We start from the raw sequence: 21,424 nt of genomic DNA, 5'->3' as shown, positions 1-21,424 counted from the left end.
GGTTCCGTTGGGCCGCCGGTCTTCCGGAGAGGGCAGGGGTTAGCGGCCGCGCGGGCAATCGGCCCCGGTCACTCCCTCTACCCAGGGCCATCGGGACCGAACCCTGTCGGACCCGATCCCTCGAGGCCGAGGGGGATCTACCTCCTCCTCTTCGGTAGCGCCGATGACGGGCACCGGAAGAAGGCTAAAAAGCACCGTCATCGGTCGCCTACGGCGCATCTGGCTACCAGCTCCGGCTCCAGAGATGACTCGACGCCGAGGAAGCAGCAGCGCCGGGAGGAGCGGTCCCCCTCGGTGGTAGAGGTATCGCTGCGTCAGGGCACGGGCACTTCTGTGCCGTCTCCTGGACCCGAGCAGATTCTGGCACCGGCCCCTCCACCGGCCCCCTCGCCTTTCCCGACAGCGGGCCTTGACGAGTGCCTCCGAGCCATCCTTCCGGGGATCCTGGAAGGGCTGATGCGCCAGACTGTGCAGGCGCCGAGGGTGCTTGCGCCCCCGGCGCCGTTGATGGAGGTGCCCGTGTGCTCTAGCCCGGTGCCGAGGCCTCCGACGCCGCTTGCGGCACCGGTCTCTACCGCCACGCAGGTGGAGTCCCAGTCAACGTCGATGGAGGGAGCTTCATCCCCGCCGGCGCGGGAGTCAACCGCTCGACGCCGCCACCGAGGACTCAGTGCCTCGAAGTCGAGCCGGGCCCGATTGAGGTCTGAGCTACAGGAGCTCATGTCCGACACCGAGGAAGAGGCCTCGTGGGGGGAGGAGGAGGACCCCAGATATTTCTCCTCAGAGGAGTCTGTGGGCCTTCCCTCCGACCCCACTGCTTCACTGGAGAGGAAGCTCTCGCCACCTGAGAGCCTCTCCTTTGCCTCCTTTGTTAGGGATATGTCTATCTGCATTCCCTTTCCTGTGGTCTCTGTGGATGAGCCGAGGGCCGAGATGCTCGAGGTCCTCGACTATCCATCACCACCTAGAGAGTCCTCCACGGTGCCGTTGCACAATGTCCTCAAAGAGACACTGCTTTGGAACTGGTTGAGACCTTTATCTAATCCCACCATACCCAAGAAAGCGGAGTCCCAATACAGGATCCACTCAGACCCAGAGTTAATGCAGCCCCAATTGCCTCATGACTCGGCGGTCGTGGACTCTGCTCTCAAGAGGGCACGGAGTTCGAGGGATACCGCTTCAGCACCCCCGGGGCGGGAGTCTCGCACTCTGGACTCGTTTGGGAGGAAGGCCTACCAATCTTCAATGCTCGTGACCCGCATCCAATCCTACCAGCTCTACACGAGCATACACATGCGGAATAATGTGAAGGAACTGGCGGACCTGGTCGACAAGCTCCCCCCGGAGCAGTCCAGGCCTTTTCAGGAGGTGGTCAGGCAGCTGAAGGCATGCAGAAAGTTCCTGTCCTGGGGTATTTATGACACCTGTGATGTGGCATCTCAAGCTGCGGCCCAAGGTATAGTGATGCGCAGACTCTCATGGCTGCGTGCCTCTGACCTGGACAACCGCACCCAGCAGCGGCTGGCTGATGTCCCTTGCCGGGGCGATAATATTTTCGGCGAGAAGGTCGAGCAGTTGGTGGACCAACTACATCAGCGGGAAACCGCCCTCGACAACCTCTCCCACCGGGCGCCTTCAGCATCCACCTCAGCAGGTGGACGTTTTTCCCGGGCCCGGCAGGCTGCGCCTTACGCCTTCAACAAGCGTAGGTACACCCAGCCGGCCCGAAGGCCTCATCAGGCACAGGGACAGTCCCAGCGCGCTCGTTCCCGTCAACAGCGTGCGCCTAAGCAGCCCCCTGCGCCTCCACAGCAAAAGCCGGAGACGGGCTTTTGACTGGATCCATGGGAACATAGCCGCCATCAAAGTGTCCATACCGGACGATCTGCCAGTCGGGGGGAGGTTGAAAGTTTTTCACCAAAGGTGGCCTCTAATAACCTCCGACCGGTGGGTTCTCCAAATAGTGCGGTGTGGATACGCCCTGAATTTGGCCTCCACTCCACCAAATTGTCCTCCGGGAGCCCAATCCTTCAGCTCCCATCACAAGCAGGTACTTGCAGAGGAACTCTCTGCCCTTCTCAGCGCCAATGCGGTCGAGCCCGTGCCACCTGGGCAGGAAGGGCAGGGATTCTATTCCAGGTACTTCCTTGTGGAAAAGAAAGCAGGGGGGATGCGCCCCATCCTAGACCTAAGGGCCCTGAACAAATATCTGGTCAAAGAAAAGTTCAGGATGCTTTCCCTGGGCACCCTTCTTCCCATGATTCAGGAAAACGACTGGCTATGCTCTCTGGACTTGAAGGACGCCTACACGCATATCCCGATACTGCCAGCTCACAGTCAGTATGTGCGATTTCAGCAGGGCACACGTCACTTCCAATACTGTGTGCTACCCTTTGGGCTCACCTCTGCGCCCAGAGTGTTCATGAGGTGCTTGACTGTAGTAGCAGCGGCGCTTCGCAGGCTGGGAGTACACGTGTTCCCCTATCTCGACGATTGGCTGGTGAAGAACACATCCGAGGCAGGAGCTCTACAGTCCATGCAGATGACTATTCGCCTCCTGGAGCTACTGGGGTTTGTGCTAAATTATCCGAAGTCCCACCTTCTCCCAGTGCAGAAACTCGAATTCATAGGAGCTCTGCTGGATTCTCGGACGGCTCGTGCCTATCTTCCAGAGACGAGAGCCAACTTGTTGTCCCTCGTCTCGCGGGTGCGAGCGTCCCAGCAGATCACAGCTCGGCAGATGTTGAGATTGTTGGGCCACATGGCCTCCACAGTTCATGTGACTCCCATGGCCCGCCTTCACATGCGATCTGCTCAATGGACCCTAGCTTCCCAGTGGTTTCAGGCTGCTGGGGATCTAGAGGACGTGATCCACCTGTCCACGAGTTTTCTCAAATCCCTGTATTGGTGGACGATTTGGTCCAATTTGACTCTGGGACGTCCTTTCCAAATTCCTCAGCCACAGAAAGTGCTGACTACGGATGCGTCCCTCCTGGGGTGGGGAGCTCATGTCGATGGGCTTCACACCCAGGGAAGCTGGTCCCTCCAGGAACGCGATCTGCAGATCAATCTTCTGGAGTTACGAGCGGTCTGGAACGCTCTGAAGGCTTTCAGAGATCGGCTGTCCCACCAAATTATCCAAATTCAGACGGACAACCAGGTTGCCATGTATTACATCAACAAGCAGGGGGGCACCGGATCTCGCCCCCTGTGTCAGGAAGCCGTCAGCATGTGGCTCTGGGCTCGCCGTCACGGCATGGTGCTCCAAGCCACATACCTGGCAGGCGTAAACAACAGTCTGGCCGACAGACTGAGCAGGATTATGTAACCTCACGAGTGTTCGCTCAACTCCCGAGTAGTGCGCCAGATCTTTCAGGTGTGGGGCACCCCCTTGGTAGATTTCTTTGCATCTCGAGCCAACCACAAAGTCCCTCAGTTCTGTTCCAGACTTCAGGCCCCCGACAGACTGGCATCGGATGCCTTCCTCCTGGACTGGGGGGAAGGTCTGCTGTATGCTTATCCTCCCATACCTCTGGTGGGGAAGACTTTGTTGAAACTCAAGCAAGACCGAGGCACCATGATTCTGATTGCTCCCTTTTGGCCGAGTCAGATCTGGTTCCCTCTTCTTCTGGAGTTGTCCTCCGAAGAACCGTGGAGATTGGAGTGTTTTCTGACCCTCATCACACAGAACGAAGGGGCGCTTCTGCATCCCAACCTCCAGTCTCTGGCTCTCACGGCCTGGATGTTGAGAGCATAGACTTTGTCTCTTTGGGTCTGTCAGAGGGTGTCTCCCGCATCTTGCTTGCTTCCAGGAAAGATTCCACTAAGAGGAGTTACTTCTTTCTGTGGAGGAGGTTTGCCGTCTGGTGTGACAGCAAGGCCCTAGATCCTCGCTCTTGTCCTACACAGACCCTGCTTGAATACCTTCTGCACTTGTCTGAGTCTGGTCTCAAGACCAACTCCGTAAGGGTTCACCTTAGCGCAATCAGTGCATACCATTACCGTGTGGAAGGTAAGCCGATCTCAGGACAGCCTTTAGTTGTTCGCTTCATGAGAGGTTTGCTTTTGTCAAAGCCCCCCGTCAAACCTCCTACAGTGTCATGGGATCTCAATGTCGTTCTCACCCAGCTGATGAAACCTCCTTTTGAGCCACTGAACTCCTGCCATCTGAAGTACTTGACCTGGAAGGTCATTTTCTTGGTGGCAGTTACTTCAGCTCGTAGAGTCAGTGAGCTTCAGGCCCTGGTAGCCCAGGCCCCTTATACCAAATTTCATCATAACAGAGTAGTCCTCCGCACTCAAAAGCAACATTGAAGAGGTGGGCTTTGAGTAAGGATTTGAAGATGGGTGTCACGGTTGTGCCCAGGTCCCGGGCTCGCAGTCACCTCAGTCCCCGGGGTTTAGACCTGGGGAATGCTGCGAGGTGATGGTTTACTGTTTCCCGGGTTCTTGAAGATATGCTGGTCCGGTCCGGATCTTCCAGTTCTCCAGATTGTTTTGGGAGTATTTTGGAACCAAGCAGCACCCATACCTGGTGAACTCCCTTGTGACCTGCCTTTATTAACCACCTGTTAAGGTTCTTAGTTGCTTTGCAACAGTGTTCTTCAGAGGTGTTCCTTTGGTGTGAAGTGTTGCAGTGCCTTTGTGCTGTTCGTGTTGGTGACTTTTACTCTGCTTGTTTTTGGACTATTCTGCCTGCCGTCTGCCCAGACCCGGATTGTTTATTGGCCTATTCTGTGCCTGCCGCCTGCCCAGACCCGGATTGTTTATTGGACTATTCTTCTGTCTACATCCTGCCCTGACCCGGCTTGTTTCTGGATTGTTTGTTTGCCTACGGGTTTTCCTGGAACCCAGCGTGTATCTTGTGTTCCTGTTATTTGTCAGCCTGCTGCCGTGTCCTGCAAGTCCTACCAGCCACCTGAAGCCCAGAGCTCAACTCTTGGTGAAAGGTGGCCAAGTGTAGGTGAAGCCTTACTCCAGTCCACCGTGTTCCAGTTCCGGTCTGCCTTATCTGGTGCTGGGGTGATTCTCCTGCCGCTGCTGCTCCTTGGCAGTGGCCCAAGGGCTCACAAACCCAGGTTCCTGCTGTGTATACATGACAGTGAGTAGGGAAGAGGCTTGGCATAAGGGCTCAGGAAGTTTATTTTAAGCATAGGGTGAGGCGAGGCAGAATGGGCGGAGCCTGGAGTTGGCGGTGGTGGAGAAGGGTACTGAGAGGAGGGATTTGTCCTGTGAGCAGAGGTTTTGGGCGGGAACGTAAGGGGAGATGAGGATAGAGAGGTAGTGAGGGGCTGCAGACTGAGTGCATTTGTAGGTAAGAAGGAGAAGCTTGAACTGTATGCGGTATCTGATCGGAAGCCAGTGAAGTGACCTGAGGAGAGGGGTGATATGAGTATATCAGTTCAGGCGGAATATAAGACGTGCAGCAGAGTTCTGAACGGATTGAAGGGGGGGTAGATGGTTAAGTGGGTTGCAGTAGTCAAGGCGAGAGGTAATGAAAGCGTGGATGAGAGTTCGGGTGGTGTGCTCAGAGAGGAAAGGGTGAATTTTGCTGATGTTAAAGAGGAAGAAGCGACAGGTCTTGGCTGTCTGCTGGATATGCGCAGAGAAGGAGAGGGAGGAGTCGAAGATGACGCCGAGGTTACGGGCGGATGAGACGGGGACGATGAGGGTGTTGTCAACTGAGATCGAGAGCTGAGGAAGAGGAGAAGTGGGTTTTGGTGGAAAGACGATAAGCTTGGTCTTGGCCATGTTCAGTTTCAGGTGGCGGTTGGACATCCATGCAGCAATGTCAGATAAGCAGGCCAATACCTTGGCTTGGGTCTCCGCGGTGATGTCTGGTGTGGAGAGAGACAGCTGGGTGTCATCAGCGTAGAGATGATACTGGAAACCATGAGATGAGATCAGTGAGCCTAGGGCAGAAGTGTAGATTGAAAAAAGAAGGGGTCCAAGGACAGATCCCTGGGGAACTCCAACAGAGAGTGGGGGTGGAGGAAGATCCATGAGAGTGTACTCTGAAGGTTTGGTGGGAGAGATAGGAGGAGAACTAGGAGAGGACAGATCCCTGGAACCCAAACGAGGACAGTGTGGCAAGAAGTAAATCATGATAGTGTCAAAAGTGGCGGAGAGATCGAGGAGGATGAGGATGGAGTAGTGACCTCTGGATTTGGCAAGGAACAGGTCATTGCAGACTTTAGAGAGTGCTGTTTCTGTTGAGTGTAGAGGGCGAAAACCGGATTGAAGCGGATCGAGGATGGCCTGGGAGGAAAGAAAATCAAGGCAGCGGCTGTGAACGGCGCGCTCAAGTATTTTGGTCGCTCTTCTTTGAACCTTTTCTAATTTTGCTATATATTTTTTGAGATACAGCAACCAGAACTGAATGCAATATTTAAGGTGAGGTCGCACCATGGAGCGATACAGAGACATTATAGTATTTTTGGTCTTACTTACCATCCCTTTCCTAACAATTCATAGCATCCTGTTTGCTTTTTTGAGCAAAGGATTTCAGCGTATTATCTACAAAACGACACCTAGATCTTTTTCATGGTTGCTGACCCCCAAAGTGGACCCTAGCATCAGGTAACTATGATTTGGATAATTCTTTCCAATGTGCATTGCTTGGCATTTGTCCACATTAAATTACATCTGCCATTTGGATGCCCAGTCTTCCAACTTTTCACAGTCCACATATGTTTTAAGAACGTTGAATAGTTTTGTGTAATCCTCAGATTTAATGACCTCACTTGTGGACAGATGATCAGAAGCACGGGGGCGCCAGTGGCTATTAGCACCATACTAGCTCCTGCATTTGCTACCGCCTCATGATCAGAGCCCCCGAGCGTGTGAAACAACATGCTCGCAGGCCCTGAATGTAACTAGCATGCAGATGCATGCTAAAAAGGGCTCTTAGCGCAAGTAACATGCAATTGCATGCTAAACATATTCCTTCCCAGTGATCTATGAGCAGCATGCCAAACATTGGCTCACTATCTGCAGCAAACACTATGCCAGGTTAGAGCTGGCATTAGGGTTTGCGGACCATTGGGGAGGAATGGTGAGCCCTGCATGCATTTACATTCTAGCAGGCCCTCCATTCCCCCCAAATACAAATCTCCCCACAGAAGCGAAACCCAAACCTCCAGTCCCCAACCCCCCCCCTCCCTGACACACGTTCATGGGGGCTGGAGATCTGATGAGTCTCCAGCCCCCCCAACCCCCCTTACATCCCCCCTAAAAAAAAGCCCTGTTGGCCCAGTGGGCTTCAAATCAACCCCCCCCCCCCCCCCCAAAAAAAAAAAAAAAAACTTGGTGATCTAGTGGCCCTCTTTCCCACCCCCTTTCCCGCCCCATCCCTTTGTTGGAGGAGGGAGGTGCACTTCCTCCTCTTCCAGCAGCGCCACCTTGAAAATGACAGCGCCCAGCCTTCCCAGTGCATCCTGGGATACGCTGGGTGGGGCTTCACACCATATAAGGGTACGGGAGAGGGAAAGAGGGCCACTAGACCACCAGGTTTAGGGGGGGTTTGATTTGCGTCCCACTGGGACACCAGGGCTTTTTGGGGGGGATGTGAGGGGGGGGTTAGAGGAGCTGGAGACCCACTGGATCTCCAGCCCCTCCCCCCCCCAACTTGTGTCAGGGGGGTTGGGGGGCCTTCAGCCCCCATGTCGCTGGCTTGGAGTAGGGGCACAAGGCCATGCTGTTTGTGGTCTGGTGGTCTCATGGACCCCCAGACCTGTCAAACAAGTGCGGGAGAATTGTGCCTGATTTCATACTTGTGCATAATTCTCCGGCACTTTACCCTATGATCAGAAGTAATAGCGCACATAAAGTTGCATGCTATTATCCCTGATCATAGTGACATTAAATCCCTGCGCTGTTCCAGCGCTATTTTTAGAGCACTGTTTGGTACAGCGCGGGGCTTTCAATCATCTGGGCATTGGTGTTCCAATTTCCACATCATTTATAAATATATTAAATAGCACAGGTCCCATTACTGATCCCTATGGCACTCTACTATTCACCCTCCTCTATTGAGAGAAATGACCATTTAAACCTACCCTCTGTTTTCTGTCCAATTCCTAATCCACACCAGAACATTGCTTCCTATCCCATGACTCTTTAGTGTTGGGGTCGGGGGTGCCTGATGAGGAAGCTGGAAAGGGAGAAAAATGATGAAGCTGGTGGGAGATAAGGAAAAATACTAGACCTGGAGAAGAGAAGGAGGGACAAGGAGAGAGAGACTAGTGGCATAAGTCTTCATAAGGGGGGCATTTGAGACAGACACCCTGGTCGGTATTCACCGTGAGAGCATGGCTACCACAGTTCTTTTTTTTTATCGCGGTGAAGGTTGGCTGTATTTTCAAGTTAATCTTCACAGCTCGATTCAAAGAGCTTTTTTGTACACCTTTTGGCAATTTTCTTTGCTGTATTTTTTTGTGCCCATATTTCGGTTCCCCCTTTTGTCCTCCTTTTATTATTTTTAGTTCTTTCTCTTTGCTTTTTAAATTTTTCCTGTTTTTCTGTATCGCTGGGCCATTTTTAGGCCCTGACTTCTGGTCACGTTCTCATTTGGTGCCTTGCCCCTTTTTGTGGCACTATCATCTTGTTTAATTTGGCTGTGGCGGTTTTTCCTTCCATGTCCACAGAAGTTCCCAGTGGCTTGAAGCGCTGTACCTGGTGCAATTGGGCCATCTCTGGTAAAGACACCCATTCTTGTTGTCTTCATTGTCTGCGGTCTGACCATAGCCCTGCTAACTATATCCTGTGTCTTTGTATGATTCCTCAACGTCGGCATTAGCATCAAGGTTGGCGTCGTCAGCATCGATGTCAGGTGTTACACCCGCATTGGGAGCATTGATACATATGGCTGCTAGACCTGTAGACGTTGGGAGCAGTAGTGCATTGAGTGGATCTCCACTTGCCTCAATGCCGACTGCTGTACATAGACCCCGGGACTGACCCTCGCGAAGTGTTGTGAGGATTCAGTGTCATCCTTGGCACCAAGGAGCCTCGATAACCAGGTTTGGGTGAAGGCCAAGAAGCATTGACATTGATCCTCCTCGATACATGGTGCCATGAGTTCCGAGATGTCGAAGGATTCGGCACCTGGGAAGCAGCGCCGGGAGAACTGCTCCCCCTCAATACAAAAGGTGCTGATGCGTCAGTCTCCCACCAGCCAGGACCAGGCTTTTGTTTCAACTCCAGTGGATCTACGGACTGTCTCTGAACTGGCGTACCCCAGCCTTTCCCGATGTCTGCCCTCGATGAGCGCATCCAGACCTTGCTCTCTGATCTGCTGGCTTGCTTCATGCACCGGACTGCATTGGGGATGCTCGCGTCTACTTTGCCTCCCGTTGTGGCCCCGCTTGGCTCTCAGCCTGCAGTGCAGCTTCTGACGCCGGTGTCACATGCAGCCCAGGTGTCAACTGCCAACTAAGCCGGTACCCCCTCAACGTCAGTGAAGGAATCTTTGCTGGAGTCGATGCTGGTACCGATTCCTCAATGTCCTTCTTGGGGACATGGTTCTTTTAGGTTGAGGCAGGCTTAGTCTCAGCCTTCCCATGAGGAGGTTGTGACTGATACCAATGAGGAGTACTCATGGGAGTCGGAGGATGATCCACAGTACTTTTCGGAGGATGAATTTTATGGTATCCCCTCTGAGCCTTCTCCACAGGAAAGGTGAAAGTCTCCCCATGAGAGCCTTTCCTTCTCCCTTTTTGTTAAGGAAATGGTGGCTGCCATTCCATTTCCTTTGGCGGTGGAGGACGAGCCCAGGGCAGGATGTTCGCGGACCTGTATTATGAGTTCTTCCTAGAGATGCTGTGACTGTGCCACTGAACGATATGCTTCAGGATGTTCTCGTGTGGAACTGGGAGTCCCCTTTGTCTCGATACTGCCCAAGAAGATTGAAACCATGTACCAGATCCACAGTACCCTTGGATTTGATAAGCCTCAGTTGCCTCATCATTCCACGGTGGTGGAATCTGCCTTGAAAAGGGCCAGGAGTTCTAGAGACTGTGGTTCGGCGCCCCCTGGCAGAGAAGCTAGAACCTTGGATTCTTTTGGAAGGAAGATTTTCCAGGCCTCTATGCTCATGTCATGTATACAATCATACCAGCTGTTCATGAGCGACTACTTGCAGGACTCGTTCAAGATGCTTGACGGCTGACTGTCTCCCACCGGAGCAATCCGAGTCACTTAGCCAGTTGGCCAAACAGCAAAAGGCGTGTTGTTAAGTTCATGGCCTGGGTTCCTATGACACTTTTGAAGTGGCATCCAGGATCTCTGCCCAAAGTATAGCATAGTGCAGACTCTCGTGGCTCCATGTTTCTTAGAACCAGCAGTTCAGCAGAGGTTGGCGGATACCCTGTGTCTAATCATTTTGGAGAGAAGGTTGCTGACTAAATCAAGAAACACACCGATACCATCTCTTTTCTGTCCCCTCAGGTGCTTTCTGCATCTGCCTCCTTATCTAGGAGGTCTTTTGGCAAGTTGAGAAGGAGTATCTGTTACTCTCAGAGGCGTAGGTACACCACCTCCTCTTGCCAGCCTACTTAGGCTCAGCCCCAGTGCACTCGTTCCCGTCAACAGCATGCACCTAAGGCTCCTGCGGATCCCCAGTCAAAGCAGAGGATGAGCTTTTGACTGGCTCCAGAAAAGTTCAGAATGGTTTCCGTGGGCACCCTTCTCCCAATGATTCAGGAAAGCGATTGGGTGTGCTCTCTGGACTTAAAGGATGCCTATACCCACATCCCGATACTTCCAGCCCAGCCTACCAGATGTATCTACGATTTCAGCTGGGAACACAGCACTTCCAGTAAAGTGTGTTGCCCTTTGGCCTCGTGTTAGCTCCCAGGATATTTACCAAATGTCTAGGGGTAGTCGCAGCATTGCTACGCAGACTGGGAGTCCATGTGCTCCTTTATGTTGATTTGCTGGTGAAGAGCATGTCGGAGGATGGTGCTTTGGAATCCATGCAGAGGACTATTTTGGGCACTCAAGCTGCTAGGGTTCGTTTTAAACCACCCCAAATCCAAACTATGCAAACTGTTTATATCTGCTAGTGTTTATCATGTCCCATGTGATTTTACTGTTCATATTGGCATTGCTTACTGGGGAAGTGGATGATATATATATGGGTGAGGTTAGCTGGGATGGCCCTGTAAGGGTGCAACTAACTTATAGGGACAACGGCAGTGTTTCTTTCAGTTTGCTGCCTGTTTTTTTTTCTCTTCTCTCATTCAAGTTGTTTTCTCGTAAGTGTTGAGCTTGCTATCGATGAATACTGTTCATGTCTTTAGATCTGTGGCTCGGGTGAACCTGGCTCTCTAGGGTGAGTTCATCCCTGTAGGCTCCAAATGAGGCTCGTTTCTGTTTGCTAGCTGAGGTATTTATTTAATAGACATTCTTTTTTGTAACTCCTAGATATCGATAGCTCCACAGATCTTTTTTTCTTTCTTATGCAGAGACTATGTAAGGGTTTTTTTTTTTTGTGTGTAATTTTCATTTCTCCAAGGACAAGCAGGCTGCTTGTTCTCACATTTGGGTCGACGTCTGCGTCGGCCCAGGAAGCGGCAAATTTTGCAAGCAAAAAACACTAAAGTTTTGCCAGAGTCTTCTGGCATGTGTGCGTGGACGACTTCCTGCCCATTATGCGAGCGTGTCCCTTCAGTTCTTTCTTTTCCATGACGAGGTGACAGGTTTTTCCCTGTTCTCCTCGTACGGCCCAAGAAAAGAGTCTGACAACTTATAGCCTTTTTTTTCTTTACTTATCATTTTTTTTCTTTAAAAAAAAAACCAACCTCCCGTAGTTTCTTAGTTTTTAGTCCCCTTTTGAAATTTCCTTTGTTTTATGACGCAGCCGGCTTTAGGCCGCGCAGTAGGGTTCTTCCCTTTTTTCTTTTGGTAGGCACAATCGCGTCTTTTGATTCACTGAAGCCGTTTTTCCTTCCATGTCATCAAGGACACCCAGAGGCTTCAAACGTTGTACTCTGTGCAACCGGACCATCTCGGGTACTGATACCCATGCCTGGTGTATCCAGTGCCTTGGGCCCGACCATAGCCCAGCCGTTTGTAGTCTGTGTCTTCGTATGAAGAAATGGACTCAAGCGTCTCGAAGTTCGACGTGAACAGCTTTTTGTGTCTCGGTCCAGTCCTTCGACATCAGTACCGAGGTTGTCGATGTCGGCATTGAGGGAAGCATCGATGGCGGGAGCAGAAGTAATGGCTGCTGAGAGACCAACCCTTGCTGGGAGCAGTGAGGCGTCAAGTGGGTCTTCCCCTGCCTCGAGGCCTCCTGTTATCCAGGCCCCCCAGGACCGACCTTTGTTGGACCCGGCCCCGAGGAGACGTGAGGAGTCTCGACGGGCATCGAGCGAAGGCGAAGAAACACCGTCGTCATTCTCCTTCGACACACGGTGCCGGGAGCTCCGGGGCGTCGAGAGAATCGACACCCAAGAAGCGTCGGCGCCAAGAGGACCGCTCCCCCACTATACAGGAGGTGCTGATGCGTCGGTCTCCTGGCAGCTCGGTACCTGCTCCCGGGCTTCGGCAGATTCTGCCACCGGCTGTTCCACCGACCCCGCAGCCTTCTCCGATGGCGGCTCTTGACGAGCGCATCCGGGCCCTGCTTCCAGAGCTTCTGGAAGAATTGCTGCGCCAGTCTGCTTTGATGTTGGGGGTGCTTGCGCCTTCCGGACTGTCTGCTGCAGCGGCGTCAGGCCCTTCTCCTGCGGAGAGGTCCCCAGACTCTATGCCGCCTGGCACCCAGGTCGACTCCCCTTCGATGTCGGTGGAGGAAGCTTCACCGCAGTCCATGCAGGCGTCGGCCTCTCGACATCCCCATTCAGGACGTCGTTCCTCGGCGTCGAGGCAGGCTCAGTCTCGGAGTGCCATGAGAGAGGTCTTATCCGATACTGAAGAGAAGCGTTCGTGGGAGTCAGAGGAAGATTCCAGGTACTTTTCTTCTGATGAGTCCTACGGGATTCCCTCTGAACCTTCCCCTCCACCAGAAAGGAGACTATCTCTATCGGAGAGTCTGTCCTTTGCCTCCTTTGTCCGGGAAATGGCTACGGCTATTCCCTTCCCTATGGAGGTTGAGGATGAGCCCAGGGCTGAGATGCTCGAAGTCCTGGGCTATTCTTCTCCACCTAAAGAGGCTGTAACGGCTCCTCTGCATAAGGTACTGAAGGAAGTCCTTATCCGGAACTGGTCATTCCCTCTGTCTGGCCCCGTGATCCCGAAGAAAGCTGAATCCCAATATCGGATCCACGGTGAACCTGGATTGATGAGGTCTCAGTTATCCCACAATTCTATGGTGGTGGACTCCGCCCTCAAGAGAGCCAAAAGAACTAGGGGCTATGCCTCAGCACCCCCATACAGAGAAGCTAGGACTTTGGGACTCTTTTGGGAGAAAGACATAAGCATCGCCACACTGGGACAGACCAATGGTCCATCTAGCCCAGCACCTTGTCTCAGACAGTGACCAATCCAGGTCACAATCACCCAACAAGATCCACGGAGCAAAGCATTTTGTACTGCTTGTCTCAGGAATAGTGGATTTTTCCCTACGCCCATTTAATAACATTCTATGATTTTCCTTCAGGAAGTCGTCCAAACCTTTCTTAAACTCTGCTAAGCTAACCGCCTTAACCACATTCTCCGGCAATGAATTCCAGAGTTGAATTACGCGCTGAGTAAAGAAAAATTTTCTCTTATTTGTTTTAAACTTATTGCACTCCAGCTTCATCGCATGCCCCCTTGTCCTAGTACTTTTGGAAAGCGTAAACAGATGCTCCATATCTATCTTTTCCACTCCACTCATTATTTTATATACCTCTGTGATATCACCACTCAGACACCTTATCTCCAAGCTGAAGAGCCCTAGCCGCTTTAGCCTTTCCTCATAGGAAAGTCGTCACCTCCCCTTAATCATCTTTGTCGCCCTTCTCTGCACCTTTTCTAATTCCACTATATCTTTTTATCGGGCCGCTATGCTTGCCGCCAGGATTCAGTCATACCAGCTCTTCACGAGCATTCACTTGCGGAACTCGGTGAGGCAACTGTCCAGCTTGGTTGATGCCCTCCCTCCCTAGTAAGCAGGGACTAGCGAGCAGGAAGTTTGTTCGTGAGTGATTACTTCTGGTTACTCACGCCTTGATACAGCACTTCTGTAGCGAAACTATGGCCAGAGTTGGCGTGCTGAACCAATGACTCACACATTTCCCTGCAGTCATACTTGAAAGCTAAGTTTGGATTTGATTCTTTCATGTTTTATTTGGATCCCTCATATACTCTGTGGAGATAGCATTTATGTATATCAAAGGTTTTTTTTGCCTATGACGAAAAATATACCCAACATTTACATACATAAAAACTCCACCCTTGTTATTAACCTATAACTATTGGGTTGAAGGTTGGGCTTGAATCAGAGGCTTTTTTCCTTACCCTTTCAAACAATACGAATGCACCTCAGAGTTATAGTTGTTGTGTTCTTTTGAGAGTTTTCTTTTGCAAATTACCTTGAGAGTTATATTTATAAGACTGGATTTGGTACTCTCGTCCCTTTCATTGGTGATATAACACAATTTTTGTGGTGCCTTCTATAAGGCCCATCTTTGATGGGCAGGGGAGAGAGCAGGTAGTTGGTTGAAGGTCTCTTAGGGGTTTGTCATTGGGTTAAAAGTGTCCCATCTGTCTTTCTCAGGAGGGGGCAAGTTTGTGCACCCCTGGTTAACTGGTTGGGGACTGAGTGGGATTGCCTATAAATCCTGGTGGAGACTTTTAATTTTGTTGGCAACGTATACAGCAAAATCATTGCAGTTCAGTTTAGACTGGGCAGGCTGATTTCTGTTTTGGGGGTTGCAGTAGGCTGTTTACTATACTTAACTGCTTGGTTGAATGCTGCTTCTCTCACCCGCTCCAAGCCCCTCTCTCTAGCATTTTAACCAGAAATAGGAAGTTTTGTTAGAGTAGGCGGGAGTGAGACTTGGAGCAAGTGAAAGAAGCAGCATGTTTTCAGCGCTGCAGTGGGTGAGAGAAGCAGCAGAAAATTGTTGTACAGTTGGGAGGAAAATAGAGCAGTGCTAGATGAGGGTAAGACCTTCCATTAACGTGTTAAAATTAACGCATTTATCACATCATTAATGTATTAAATGTGTAGCCTTACTAAATATGAATAATACTTAAGAGAAATATGCAGTATAACAAGCATTGCAAACAGCTGACATGACTGGTGTGGGTGTTCTAATGCATCCATGGGGGATTAAGATCAGTTTGTGGTTGAAACAGCTTCAATGTGTGTAAAATCTAGGGACAGAGCGCTACATTTATACTGCTATTTAGGACGCTGATGTCACTTCCTCATGAGACAAATTCTCAATAGCTGCCTCCAGATCAATATCATCAGTGAAAGCATGACAAGAGAACTCCAGACAGCTGGATTATCTCTAGTAATGGTGTCAGATGTTCAATAAAACATATGAACGCCAAGTCCTGAGGAATTCCCCAATGAAGAGGCAGGGGGACAGATGTTGAAATTCTCCAGTGCATTGGAAATACTCTTTCTGACAAGGACTCAGATCATTGCAAAGCTACTCCTCTGATACCAATGACTTGTGGACAAGCTAAATAGCAAATGGTGAACCTTGGTATCATAAGTATGGTTTACTTTTGGTCTAACAACTGTCACACTATCCACAAGAGATGATCTTAAAATTACACTTCCCCCCCCCCCCCTTTCTCACCCTACTAAAATTACACTTCCCCCTCTTTCTCACCCTGTGCCCAACACTGATATCACCCACTCCCCTCTCTGTTTCCTCCCTGATCCCTGCCCAGCATTTGCCATTTCTTTTTCCATCTATATTTAGTTATGATTTAGTAAGAACTGGATGGGAAGAGAGGAATTCCAAGGGGTGTATCTTAAGTACATAAGTAATGCCATACTGGGAAAAGACCAAGGGTCCATCGAGCCCAGCATCTTGTCCATGACAGCGGCCAATCCAGGCCAAGGGCACCTGGCAAGCTTCCCAAACGTACAAACATTCTATACATGTTATTCCTGGGATTTTGGATTTTTCCAAGTCCGTTTAGTAGCAGTTTATGGACTTGTCCTTTAGGAAACCGTCCAACCCCTTTTTAAACTCTGCTAAGCTAACCGCCTTCACCATAAGAAATTATTATGGTCAACAAATTTGTTTATGTGTGCAGTCAAGACTGTTTCTCTTTTTTGATATACTCCTGTTCTTTCACTGAAGATGTCATGCTTCTCTTTATATGCTTTGTGCATTGCTGACCTCCTGTGCTTGTCTTGACAGGTGGAACTGGAGGATTTTGTAATGGAAGGACATGGCAAGACACCACCTCCAGGGGAAGAGAACAAAGAGTGAGTCATATGTTTATGTAAAGTACTCAGTTCAGTGGTGTGAAGTATTCTGGTCAAACTGGCTTTGGACTACCATTTGCTGTTTTGAAATTTCCATTTTGCTTTTTTCTATGTTGTATTCCCATAGGATTTTATGATTTTGATTTTTTTTTTTTCGTTTTTCCCATCAGGGAGAATGCTTTTCCTTTAAATTTGTGACATTCCAACTCAAATCAACTGTAGCACTTACAGCTGTTTCCTTCTGTTTCTATCTTTCACTTGTATACATACTTCTGAAATGACCATGTTACTAATATTCTCACAGGTGGGTGACGTCATCCATGGGACCTGGTGCAAACACTGCCATATTGCACTGTCACTTTAAAATTTTAAAGCAGTGCCCCCACTACACGTGTGGGGGTGCCTTCCTTCCTGACGCTTGAGCACGGGACCACTAGTCTAGCGTTTTCTGCGGAGCAGAGAGATTGGCCTTCTAATCTCTCCTCAGCCTGTTAGTTTTGCCTTTTGGTGCCTTCCCAACACTACTCAGGATATTTTTTCTTCTTATTATTCTTTTCTTTATTTATTTTATTCAGTTTATCAATTTTTTAAATTACTTTTCATTTTTCAGCCTTTAGGGCCTCTGAGCTCTTCTTTTGCCCGGGAAACATTGACCATTTTCGAATACATGACTACTGGAGCTCCCTGGGCCATTGATCCTTTTGACCTTGCATTGGTCTTTTTTTTCCATGTCATCGAGTCCATGTCATCGAGTGTGCCAAGTAGTTTTAAGAAGTGCACTCGATGCAGTAGGACCATTCCAGGCACTGACCCTCATAACTGCTGTGTTCAATGCTTAGGACCAGAGCACCGGGATATACAATGTGGCCTCTGCCTGTGCATTCAAGTGAAGACTAGAGAATGACACAGAACAAAGTTTGTCCCTGCCAGCTTTATCCCCGTCCCCACGAGATCTGTCCCCATCCCCGTGAGCTTTGTCCCCATCCCCGTGAGGTCTGACTCTCATCTGCAGAAGCCTCAGACTGGACAATGTTGCCACATTTAGACTGACTCTGGACAGAATTTCTTCATGAAGGAAGCCCTTCCCTCATTATTTAATACCTCACTACATTCCACAAAACAAAAGGAGCAAGTTATCACATACAGGAAAAAAGATGTTAAAAGCTCCCAGGTTTCAACCTAATTAAATTATTTTTTAAAAAATTGTACTTCTAAATAGTAAGTTTGATTGTTATGCACCTGATACTCTGTTTTGGTGGCCCTTTACTAGGTGAAAACATTTCTGTATGAATACAGGGAGTCCCTATAACCAGCCCCTCCAAATGACACAATGATTTACAATTTAGAACTAATTACTACTCTAATGGATGAAACCCAGTGCTTTCTTTGTACGTCCGTATGCTGCATAAGCTGGCATGCTTGAAAATATAAGTGAGATAAATAAAAATGCTACCAACAATAAAGAACAACAATGAGGACAGAGCAGCTCATAGATTTGCTTGCTTTGTTTAGGTGAACGGAAATGATGGCTGCATGGAGGAGAGGGAAGGGAGACTACTAACCTCATGATCTTCAGCTGTCATGCCGTCTCTGGTTCTCAGTCTAACCTCCTTGGTCAGCTCTTTCCTACTCAGTCCCTTCCGGCTCCCTGCACCGCTATCCTTCTTCAAGTTATGTTTAAACAATTTTTATTGAAAGTTACGGAAACAGGGAACAACATTTCTGTGTTTTCTGATACAGAAGAAAAATTCCCTCACTTAATCCTAACATTTTCTCCCAACCCCCCTCCCCTCTTCCCCGGCTGTGTATTTCAACATTACAGAGATTGGTAGCATTAGTGTAATATACAAACATGAGCTCAAATCCCAAGCCATGTGAGAATAGCAACCTATATAACAAACTTACTAAATCACCTAAACAGCCTCCCGTACCTGAACCTTTAAAGACCCAGCTGCGCCCCCCCCCCCCCCCCCGACAGTGCAGATCAAGATCAGAGATGTTGTAGACACAATAAGGCTATGACCACGAGGACCCAGAATTTGCAAATACGGGTTCCAGAGCTGCATAAAGCACTGTCTACATTTGGGAGATCCCCTCGCCTCCTGAACCTCCCAAGTGACCAAAAGGTGCACCTGGTTCCTCCAGTGCCAAAATGCTGGTGGATCTGATGATATCCAGCATTGTAAAATAACTTTTCGAGCCACCAAGCTTAATTTGCGGCACAAAAGGATAGCATTTTTGTTCAGGGAACGATAGGCACCAATTTTATCAAGCAGAAATTGTTTGAATGACCCTTGAATCCTGTGATCCAACAACCTCGACAAAAATCTCCCAACCCTTTCCCAGAAAATCCGAATTCGTGGGCAGGCCCAAAGAGCATGGTACAAAGTGTGGAAATTTTGATTGCATTTAGAACAGCCAGGATCTCTGGGCACCCCCACGTGAGCCAAATGCACTTTTGACATATAAGCCCTCAGTATCACTCTATAGCCACACTCCCTGAGTCTCACATCGGTGGTCAGAGTGGGAATACCCCAAAGTGTAGCAGCTACCTCCCAACCCTCCAAAGAGATCCCTGAATCCGCTGCCCATCTAGCCTTCAATAGGGAAAAGTCTCTGCCGGGATCCCGCTTGACTAAAATCCTACAGAACCCCAAGATTGAGAGATCTGAGTCCATTGCCTCTTTAAAGAAATCTCGGATCCTGGATCCCAGTTGAGTTCCCAGAAGAGACGCCTCCAAGGAAAAAACATAATGCTCAAGCTGTGTATACACAAAGCAATTAACTCATGTATCCGCCACACGATCTTGAAGTCTCTCAAATGATAACAATTTTCCATCCCCCTGTAAGACATGTTCCAAAAGGGATATACCACTCTCGTGCCAGTGCCGGAAAGCGGCATTGTCCCATCCCGTTTGAAAGTCGCCATTACCCCAAATGGACAGTTAATTAGATGTCCTCCACACATCCTGCAAAGTTCCAATCAAAATACACCCTTTCAGATGGTTAGGTGTGTGAGTTCTTGAGAGATACAACAAAGAGAAAAAGTTATACGGGGCGTAGAACGAGCGCTCCATCTCCACCGGTGTGTGAATTTGTGTCTGACTGAACCAGTCTCCCAAATAGTGCAACAGGCACACTTGATTGTAATGTTTTAAGTTGCAAAGTCCAATACCCCCCCCCCCCCATTCCAATCCCCTAACATAGTGTCAAGCCGTATCTTCAGTTTTTTTATTCGCCCAGCAAAAGCGACTAAACAATCTATTAATATCTTTCAAATCCTTCTGTAAGAGCCTCAAAGGTAGGGTCTGCAGAACATAACGCCATCGGGGAAACTGGACCATTTTCAAAAGGTTTACCTTCCCCAACAAAGACAATGGGAGATCCTTCCAGGCCTCCAATTGCCTCCGGGTGTCCTCCATTAGGACCTCAATATTAAGCCTATATATTGAATTCACCTCCATTTGCTAGACGGACCCCCAAATATCTAAAGGAACCAACTGCCCAATGTAGTGGAAATGCCGTACCCCAAGAATTCTGTACCTGGAAGGATGAAAGTAGGGCGTCTGATTTCTCCAGGTTAAGATGCATTCCATAGCGTCTGATAGATCAATCCATAGACAAGTGGGTTATGTCCATCCACCAGCAGGGGAGAAAGAGAGCAAACTTTGACTCCCTATATATGGTCACGTGCAGTCACCAATTCCTCAGTATTCTCTCTATCTAGCAGGGAATGGTCACAAGACTCAGCAGCTCTGCTTTGGTCTCCTCTTCTACTTTGTAGGTGTAATTGAGCTTGGATTTGGGCTCCTCCTGCTTTGCAGGTGTAGTTGAGCACTGGTGGGTCTCCTCTCCTGTTTTGCAGGTGTAGTTGAGTTAACCCCCGGGGTTGAGGGCTCTCCCAGGCTTGGGATCGAGCGGTGACACCTGGTGGTGCCAGGTCCCTCCCTTCTCCCCCCTTCCGCTGGAGCCAGCGCAACGTGAATTTTCTCCTGTTGAAGTAAAAAAAAAAAAAAAAAAAACCAGAAACTGAGGAACAGCTGTTTGCTCACTCTGGCAGATTCGTTGCAGCTTCATAAGTACATAAGTACATAAGTAGTGCCATACTGGGAAAGACCAAAGGTCCATCTAGCCCAGCATCCTGTCACCGACAGTGGCCAATCCAGGTCAAGGGCACCTGGCACGCTCCCCAAACGTAAAAACATTCCAGACAAGTTATACCTAAAAATGAGGAATTTTTCCAGTCCATTTAATAGCGGTCTATGGACTTGTCCTTTAGGAATCTATCTAACCCCTTTTTAAACTCCGTCAAGCTAACCGCCCGTACCACGTTCTCCGGCAATGAATTCCAGAGTCTAATTACACGTTGGGTGAAGAAAAATTTTCTCCGATTCGTTTTAAATTTACCACACTGTAGCTTCAACTCATGCCCTCTAGTCCTAGTATTTTGGATAGCGTGAACAGTCGCTTCACATCCACCCGATCCATTCCACTCATTATTTTATACACTTCTATCATATCTCCCCTCAGCCGTCTCTTCTCCAAGCTGAAAAGCCCTAGCCTTCTCAGCCTCTCTTCATAGGAAAGTCGTCCCATCCCCACTATCATTTTCGTCGCCCTTCGCTGTAACCTTTTCCAATTCTACTATATCTTTTTTGAGATACGGAGACCAGTACTGAACACAATACTCCAGGTGCGGTCGCACCATGGAGCGATACAACGGCATTATAACATCCGCACACCTGGACTCCATACCCTTCCTAATAACACCCAACATTCTATTCGCTTTCCTAGCCGCAGCAGCACACTGAGCAGAAGGTTTCAGCGTATCATCGACGACGACACCCAGATCCCTTTCTTGATCCGTAACTCCTAACGCGGAACCTTGCAAGACGTAGCTTCGGATTTTCAGGTACTGAAAGCTTAAGCGGGAGGGGGTTCCGGAAGGTATGGTGCGGCGCCTGTATCCCCGGTCCGGGGTCAAGCGCCGACGGGAGAAGCGCGGCCTTTTTCGGCGTTGTCCGCCTTTCCCGCCCTTTT

General features: G+C 49.6%; 1 long non-coding RNA gene across 1 annotated transcript in view; it reads left to right on the top strand.

Annotated features, from left to right (window-relative positions):
- LOC115474888 overlaps nucleotides 1–21,424 on the top strand; it is a 204,102-nt gene that overhangs the window by 172,288 nt on the left and 10,390 nt on the right. Inside the window, exon 4 of the long non-coding RNA XR_003942929.1 lies at nucleotides 16,317–16,384. This is a non-coding gene — a long non-coding RNA (uncharacterized LOC115474888). The remainder of the gene's footprint in view (nucleotides 1–16,316; nucleotides 16,385–21,424) is intronic.

Source organism: Microcaecilia unicolor, chromosome 1 (genome assembly GCF_901765095.1).
Source record: "Microcaecilia unicolor chromosome 1, aMicUni1.1, whole genome shotgun sequence".
NCBI lineage: Eukaryota > Metazoa > Chordata > Amphibia > Gymnophiona > Siphonopidae > Microcaecilia > Microcaecilia unicolor.
The sequence above is the reverse complement of the archived record's forward strand: the minus strand, read 5'-3'. Positions and strand labels throughout refer to the sequence as shown.